We start from the raw sequence: 8,771 nt of genomic DNA, 5'->3' as shown, positions 1-8,771 counted from the left end.
CTTGAAAGATGATTTGAGTTCCAAGATGTAAAGTTATTGAAGGACGAATAAGATTTTTCTATCAGAACTGAGATACAAGCTTTATTTAAAAAGAGAAAGAGACAGAGAGAGACAGAAAAAGAGAAACAGAGAGAGAGATGCACAGATAGATGATAGATAGATAGATAGATAGATAGATAGATAGATAGATGATAGATAGATGATAGATAGATAGATAGATAGATAGATAGATAGATAGATAGATAGATAGAGCAAGCACGAGAGAGTGAGAGCGAGAGGGAGAGAGGGAGAGAGAGAGAGAGAGAGAGAGAGAGAGAGAGCCCAACTTCAAGAAGAACCACTAGCACTGCTGACAGAGGAAGTCTGGATTTTACTTGTTGTAGTCGTGATGAACCTTGATGAAGATGGAGGGCCTCAGTCTTGGAGGCATGGACACTCCTGCAAATTTTCTCCACATGATCTTCCTCAGTCCTTCTCCAATTAGATTTAGGAAGCTCGAGAAGAGACCCAGGCAACCGTATCCATGCGAAGTTATTTAGTCTGAGGTCATTTTGTGGTTCATCAAAGATGAAGAAAAACCACTGGCTCAAACCTGGCCAAAAGGGACTAAATGAGCTCATGAGAGATCAATGGGAGATCAAAAGGGCAAAATGAAAGCCAGCCCCTGCTGAAGCCTGCATTTCACAGGATGGAGGAGGCAAATTCACATTCATTAGTGTGAATTCCATGTTGGCCTCAGCTAACCCAGGAAAGGGAGGAACGCTATGGCTCCCCACCCCCACCCCCGCCTGTTTGCTCTTCTACTCTTGTGATTTTTCTTAGCAATATGGGAGTAACAATCCATTTTAATTGCCAGGCAAGTGGGAGATATTAGCTAGATATAGAATTTGAGGAGTTAGGCCTTTGGGGCACTTCGGATGATGGATTAAGCGGTTGGCAAAGATGCTTATAAAGCACTACCCCGTGCCAGACTCTGAAAGCAGAAGGGAAGTCAGGGAGAGGTTCAAAACAAAGGTGATCACAACAGCCCAGGAAGAACACGCAGTGAGGGAGCTGTGATGCAAACGTATCACAGGACATGACAGGATGCAAGTTGAGGGGTGCAGATGGAGGGACTGGGGTGGCCTGAATGGGGAGACCCTGAAAGTAATCTGGGAGGGATTGAGACCTGCATTGATGAACCTTGAGGCACGATCACCATTCAGAATTCTCAGGTGGCTGGGAGAGGCATGCAGGGTGAAGCAGTTCAGGACCCAGGGTTGAACCTGACTATCTGCCAGGAATGGGACCTGAGAGACAATGGCTGCTGTTGGAAATAAACCATAAAGAACAGCAAGATGAGGGGATCATGTTTGACAGGGCTCCCTTATAGGCAATGGAAGTCACTGGAAGTGTGTGTCCACGGTCTAAGGTTAGAAAGGCTTATCTACTGTGTTGTGTGATGCGTTAAGATGGTAATAAAATCATGGACAGAAGATCTGGATCCCAGTTCTGCTCTACCACATTTGCTCTTCTACCCAATGGGATTGGCAACCATAAAACCATACCTTTTTTTCTGTTTGTATTAATCTCTAGAAGCCCTCTAGTGTGACCAGCTCTGAGCAGACAGTCTTAGTCAAAGATTTTTGGAGTGTGTGATATGTGGAGGAAGGGGGAAAAGCTACTGTTTTACCATTGCTAGTGTGAGCATGGCCACCATGGCCCTCATGGCCGCCATGCCCACAGGAGAGCAAGGAGAGCTTTAAGGCAAATAGAACACTGCGGAAGTCTTATTAGAAGTCTTTCTACACCTAAGTACGTTTTAGTGGCAGAGGGTGCTGTGGGAGAATGTGGAAGAGTGTCTGGAAGAAGCCAGTGCAGTATGTGAGGAGCGTCAAAGCCTTATAGTAACATGGTGAATTCGTGTCTGGAGAGATGAGTTGTCATCTGGGAATGATGGCATCATGGATGTGCTTGACATCATGGTCTATGACGATGCCTGTATAGTGTCCTGAGTGGAAATCAATTCATTGAAGTTTAAAATGACTCTCCTTGCTGAAACACTATGAATTTACAGTGAAACTAGGGCTATGAGGAAGAGAGTTGCTGGTCATGATAATAGGGCAATTTCAAAAGAGTCCCATTTGAAACATGGGCAGGACAATTGTAGATAAACCTCATGACAATGCCTGACGACTGAAATCAAGATCCAGGATCATCAGGGCCAGGGCTTTGGATTTGGACTTCTTAGAACGATGGTTGAAGAAATGCATTCCCCACAGGAGGGAACATAGAGAAAGTGGGAAGAAATAAGTATGGTGTGTTGACAGAGGGAAGGAGGAGGCACAGAATGAGTTGGTAAGAGATGAGGTAAAAGAGAGAGACAGGAAGACGATAAACAGAATGGTCTGAGTGAGTGACAAAGTTGTGTGAATCAAGGTTGGAGACAAGTAATACAAGGCTGTGTTCCTTAAGAATTAAGACCTCTGGTTGTCTAGGGCTAAGAGCATTCTCTTTCTGTAGAGGTTGTTGGGAAGGTAGATGGAGTTATAAGTAAGGGTTCTAACACAGACTGTGGACTAGTACTGTATTGGTTAGTACTAGGGTTTGGAAGGTCAAGGTAAAGGCACAGGCGTATTAGATGCCTGGTAAGGGCCTGCTTTCTGGTTAATAATTGGTATTTTGGGTTGTGTTCTCAACTGATGGGATGGGCCATCCCTAGTGACTCTCTCCTGGCCTAACTTTCTCCCCCAAATTCTTATCTCCCAATACTATCACCATCAGGGTAACGTTTCAATATTTGAATTTGAGGTGAATACAGGTCATCACCTAGCAAGTCACAAGGCATCTCTGAACAGTTGAGACACTCTGAGAGAACAGTGCTTCATTATCCGGTTCATCTGAAAAGGCACCTGCATAGGGAGGTTCCTGTCGTGTCACCGTCGTGGCCACCTGCGTTTGGTGTAGTTGGTTTCCCTGAACTCTGTGGAGCTTACAGTAATGTTCTTCCCTTCTACCCATCATTAGTCAGCAATGAGGGAGAATGAAGCAAGAATTCAACTATAGAAATAGCACAAAGGGCGGAGGAGGAAAAATGTGCATGGAGCAGTGCCTGACAGAGAGCCCATTACCTGGAATGAGAGGGAGGGAAACCCTTCTCCCAGACTGTCTCTTCAGAGGCCAATTTGGTAGGTTGCCATGGAGATAGATAGCTTGTTTGTGCTACATCCTCTCTCCTAGATTTACGACAATGCTTCCTGACACTATCAGTGAATAAAGCTCCCCCCCCCCCCCCGAGAACACCACAGGCAAAAAGGGAGGGGTGGTTTCAAGACTTGCTAGTCAGAGCAGAAAAGTCAGGAGCCATGATGTCTTTGAGATTTGCCCCAGGAACTAAAGGAGACATCAGTCTGTTGCTGGATGTCTCAAAGGCATCATTCAGATGTTCCCTGTAGGGAGAAGACTCTGGGAGAGTGCAGCTGTGTGGGGGAGTCGTGGGACCCTTCTTCATTGTCACACTCCGTGGCCTTCATTGTTGTTTTGCAGGTGGTCATTTTGAGACCAGCTATTCCAGGTTGGCGTCAAACTTTCTATAAGCTAAGGGTGACCTTGAACTCTGGATCTTCCTGCCTTTATTTGCTGAGTGCTGCAACTATAGGCATACACAGCCACAGCCATGCCTGGTTTAGGGGATGCTGGGTATCAAGAGGTGAGGGGCTGTGCATGTTAGGCAAGTACACTATCACCTCCAAGGATCTGATTGGCCTGGCAGGATTCTTGTGAGGCTGAGAAAAGCTAAAGGGTTTGCTGGCATGTGACTCACAGGAAGCTCTTACCCCCACAAACCTGCTTTCAGGGTTGATAAGGAAATGATGTCAGCATCTGCACCCCTGTCACGGTTCTAGAAATTTCTAGCACTCCTTCCCCTCATAAGAATGCTGCTAGGAAAAAACCTGTGGGCCAGACCTTGGAGGCCCCTCCCACCTTGGGTCTCCGTAGAAGACAATATGAAGTTCATATAGGCCTGTACTTCTGAGAAGCATTATCTGTGTACAAAGAAAAACTCCAACGCAGATGAGGCACCTTTCATTCCAGAGTGAGTATACAGTACAGTAGATGCGGGGAAGGAGGGGCTTAGCAGAACCATCTACTTGATGATAGGCTTAGGACGTAGTGGAGGCCTTCCTCACTTGAGGTAGAAATGAGATGGGAGAAAGATCGCTTATGCCACTGTCCTTTCTCTGTGCTTGCTGCATTCTCCTCACTTGGGTTCAAGCCAGTTGGACATTAATTCTGTAAAATGGCGATCTCAGCATCTCATTTGGGTAGATTCTCTCCTCACAGTGCCTGGTTCCTACAAAGGAGTGTACACACCATCATTTCACTGTCGCATATATATTACTTGTGTCTTCATTTAATGTAGACACAAAGATATACATGCTACGTAGGATCCGCATGTGAATTTTCTTTGAGTATTCTAGTCTGATTTCTGTTGCTGTGAAAAAGTGCACTGGCCAAAAGCTACTTTTTTGTTTCAGCCTCCACTTCCAGGTGAGAGCCCATCACTGTGGAGGTCAAGGCAGGAACTCCAAACAGCTAGTCACGTCACCACACGTCACACCCATGCTTACTCATTTACTTGTACTCAGCTCGGTGTCTCACACTCACACAACTCCAGACCCTCTACCTTGGAAATGGTGCTTCCTATAGTGGGCTGAGTCATCCCACATCAATTAACTTAATTGACACAGTCTTTTATAGGCTAACCCATTGTAGACAATCTTCCATTAAGACTCACTTCCCAGGTAATGCTAGGCTGTGTTCAGCTAGCAAACCTAAAAATACTTTTCTCTTGAGATCTGAAGTCCTAAGACTTGAAAGCCTGCATCTACATAGCATTTGGAACACATCTTTTGCACAGTAATTGGTGTTGCTACCATATCTTTGCATGAGTATCTCCGCATCTCACATATTTAACGAATGTTTGAGCAATGGAGGAGGACAATGGTGATCAGGAAACTTTTATTTTGCGGGGAGGCATTTTGCTTCCTGCCGTGTTGTTGGTTGGAGCTGGTAGCTTGTGTGTTTTCATCTCTAAAGTGAAGGAATTGAATGAATTACTGCCTGAGGTCTCCTTTAGCTCTGATAACTTGATCTTTTTATTCTCCAGTGTACTGGATATCATCCAAGCCCTAGTGAGAGATTCCAAAAGGATTTACAAGATACTTGTTGAAGGGGTTGAGCTCTTATGGCACATGTCAGAATTAGCAAGTATTCCTTTATAAGAGGTCCTAGGGTACATATTTTAGGCTTTCTAGGATACCACTGTCTCTATCATAGGCATAAGGTACCCAATTCTGTCACTCCAGCACAGGAGCAGCCACAGACAACATGCAAATTAATAGGCACACCTGTATTCTAATAATCCTTTATTATCATGTCACCATGAGCTGACCTCTAACTTAGTTACCCAACTGGAATCCTGTAGAATATATACAACTGAATTTGCATTGAGCATGATGTGGTGGCTGGAGCTGTGGGCATGGTCTCTGTTGTCAGGACAGCTGATGCTTTCAGTGGAGGTGTCCAGACACACCTGTCACTCCTTCATAAAAGTCTCAAAAATGGTGAGGCAAGCTCAAAATAATGAAATGGATTATTCGGAATTCCTTAGAAAATGTGTCTGTGTGAATACAGTTTGTTAATACCTCTCCCCCATTTTCCATGTGGTGTGATTTTCTTGAGGTATGAGACTTTGTTCCAGGCTCATAACAAGGATTCTGAGGTTGTGGTCTGAATGTGGTTGACTGTAAGTGATTTAGACTTGCTCTGAAATTCTACCACTATGAACACCTCCCTTCCCCGCACTTGGGCTGACACCATGTTTGTCAGGTAATTCCTTTGATCACATGTTGCTGCTATATGCTGTGGGTCTGGTTAGCGTATATGGGCTAGCACATAGGCACCTGGCAAAGAGAAGATGTAACATGTTCCCCCGAAAATGCTACCAGGCAAAACCCTCACCCCCAAGACCAGTGTAGAACCTTGGTTGAGACAGGCAAGCCATCCAAACAGCAAAGGCCATCTGTAGGACCTCAGACAACTGTCTAAGAAGCCAAATTCCTTGAGAAAGGACACTGTTGTCCTATGAGGTCACATTTTTTAATGGTAAGCAGTTGGGGTGGTTTCTGCTCTTGACTTTCATGTACCCTTGACCAAGACACTTAACCTCTCTGGGGAATTTTTCAATTATGAAATAAATGGAACTACGTTCCTCACCCTGCAATACTCTGGCCTCGATTCAAATCGTATAAATTTGAGGAATCCACTTAAAGTCGTTGGATTTTGTTGATCTACACTGATTAAAGTTTATACAAGCCACTGTGCGTGGATATATAAGAATATTCACATAATTTCCTCATATTCAAGTATTTTTTTCCCAGTAGTGTGATATGTTTTGACAATTGGGTCAACATATTGTAATAAAAAAGATAAAAAAAAAAGGCAGTTTTACCCATTACTTATGTGTCTGTGTTTTGGAAATATTTTTAACTAGTCTAAACATTGACATTCACAGCAGACATGCACACACACACACACACACACACACACACACACACACACACACACACAAACATACACACCATCACCACCACCACCAACATCACCTTAGACCTAGTGTGTCTCCATGACTTAACTGTCTAGACCCATTTCTTTTCCGTTTGAATTATCTGGGGTCCCACCTATGGTTTTCAGTAAGGATCCCTGATTATTATTTCTTTAAGGTAAAAAAGTGTACATAAAATATTTACACTATTATTTACAAATTTCTACTTTGAGTGCACGGAAATATCCATATCAGGAGATTTAAAACCGAAAGTACTTTTATAACTCCAGTAAATTCTATGGGAAACTCTTAATGGACCAGTTAAGCAAAGAGCTATGCATGAGGGAACGTGTGGAAACAGTGGTTGGACGGGGGCTTGCTGTTAGACCCAGCACCATGGTCTTGGTACGGGTTGCACTCTAGAAAATCAGTTCTCACATGTCCAGGACATTACTCTTCCCCTTTGTTTATGTGAGCTCCACAACACAGAACGGGCAAGCATATAGGCTTATATGAAGATTGTGTCAAGGCTAGAAATAGGTTCAAAGAGTCCCAGCTCCTCAAAGGATAAAGGCCTCAAAGGATGCCTTCTTTTCTGCATCTTATGATTGATACAATTTATGCAGGATTTGAAGTCTTCCACTGACTTCTGTCATAAGCTGAAGTACATGGAACGGCAGAGCCATTTTGACTTTTATGTCCACATTCCCTATAAGCTGGTACAGAGCTAAACATTTCTGAGGTGCTTGGAGAATTTCTCAAAGACTGATCTGTTGACAGAAATCTTTCCTATCCTGATGAAGAGAGCTACAAATGTTAAATATGCACGTGATTCTCTGTGATCCTGCATGAATTCTGCTTGTAGACGGGGGGGGGGGGGGTAGGGGTGGGGAAAGAACATGATCAAAAATATACTGTATAAAATGTTTTCAATTAAAACCACATAGTTTCTGGTCACATAGCCTTGTAAAAATGCCTCTGGAGATTAGGAAAGCAGGCCGTGCCCACTGAGCTGAACAACTTGGTTGGACTGGAACCTTCTGGCCTTCCAGTTGCTACCATGTGTTTCAGGCAAGGAGCAGTGACTAGGGCTGCTCTCCATGGCAACCGTTAGTGATAGAGGCTCCTCCAAGATGCCATTGTCTCCTTCCAACTGGCTTTTTTTGTGGGTAGCATACAGATAGCCAATGTCTTCTTAGAAAGGGACATTATCCTACAGTGAATATATTCCCGCGAGATAAAAAACTCACTATTTTATATTGAAATTACAAGCACACATCCCAAACAGGAGTGTATGTATAGAACCTCTATGTCTTCAGTCAGGTTAGAAGAAAGCCTTAAAAAGTTACTTAAAAATATTTGGGTGAGAACTGCTTATCTCCATATTAGAACGGCTATTCTGACGTCTTCGTGTTCATGTACTTGGGCACACACATTAACACACACAAACGTCTGTATCTTTTAGGTGTGAACATGTTGTAGGTCCACCCAGAAAACTAGGCTGATGTCTTGACAGGACTGGTTTTTAGCATCCTCTCCAAACTTGTCTGCGGCTGGAAGCTCCCACGAAGCCCTTGCTTTCCCTCTCGAGTGCCTTCTCCCAGTGTGATTCTGCATGTACCTGTGAACCGCTCTTCCCCTTTTGGCTCACAGACATGCACGTCTCACACAGTCTTGAGGCACAGTCTGTAGTGCCATAGTTGCTGGAAAGGCTGGCTGGTAGAAAGGAGTACAGCTAATAGTTTATCTCAGCAGACATCCACCAAGCAGCTCCTGTGTGTATGTTCTTTATACCCCACGGTGTCCAAAGAAGGAGACCAGGGCACCTGGGCTAGGAATCCCAGGAAAGAATGGACCTTAGAGTATGAACACTTCCGTGCTGCTGAGGGGTAAGAGTTGGCTTGAGTTGAGGGCGAGAAGAGCTTTCAATTGGTTCCTCTGAAATTTGTGATACACTGCTACTCTCCTGACTGTATTCCTGGGTTCATCTTTCTCGTTATTAACTGTTTTTGCGATGACCATACCTTATTTTGAGCTTGAATCTATCAGTTTGAACCCCATCGTGACACCCTCAGAGTATTCAAAACTTTTCAGTGTCTCATTATGGGAAAGAAAGTATAAGGCACCCCCTTGATGTAACTTGACTAAGAGTGAACCTGGATTTGAATTCTCCACTTTTCTTTTT

The 8,771-nt window shown here is 44.0% G+C and overlaps 1 protein-coding gene across 2 annotated transcripts in view; it reads left to right on the top strand.

Moving 5' to 3' along the window:
* The window catches only part of Clic5 (CLIC family member 5), a 145,384-nt gene that overhangs the window by 57,283 nt on the left and 79,330 nt on the right, over window positions 1–8,771 (top strand).

The sequence above is a fragment of the Rattus norvegicus genome, chromosome 9 (genome assembly GCF_021556685.1).
Source record: "Rattus norvegicus strain SHRSP/BbbUtx chromosome 9, alternate assembly SHRSP_T2T, whole genome shotgun sequence".
NCBI classification, from domain to species: Eukaryota; Metazoa; Chordata; class Mammalia; order Rodentia; family Muridae; genus Rattus; species Rattus norvegicus.
This window is presented reverse-complemented; position numbering and strand designations above follow the sequence as displayed.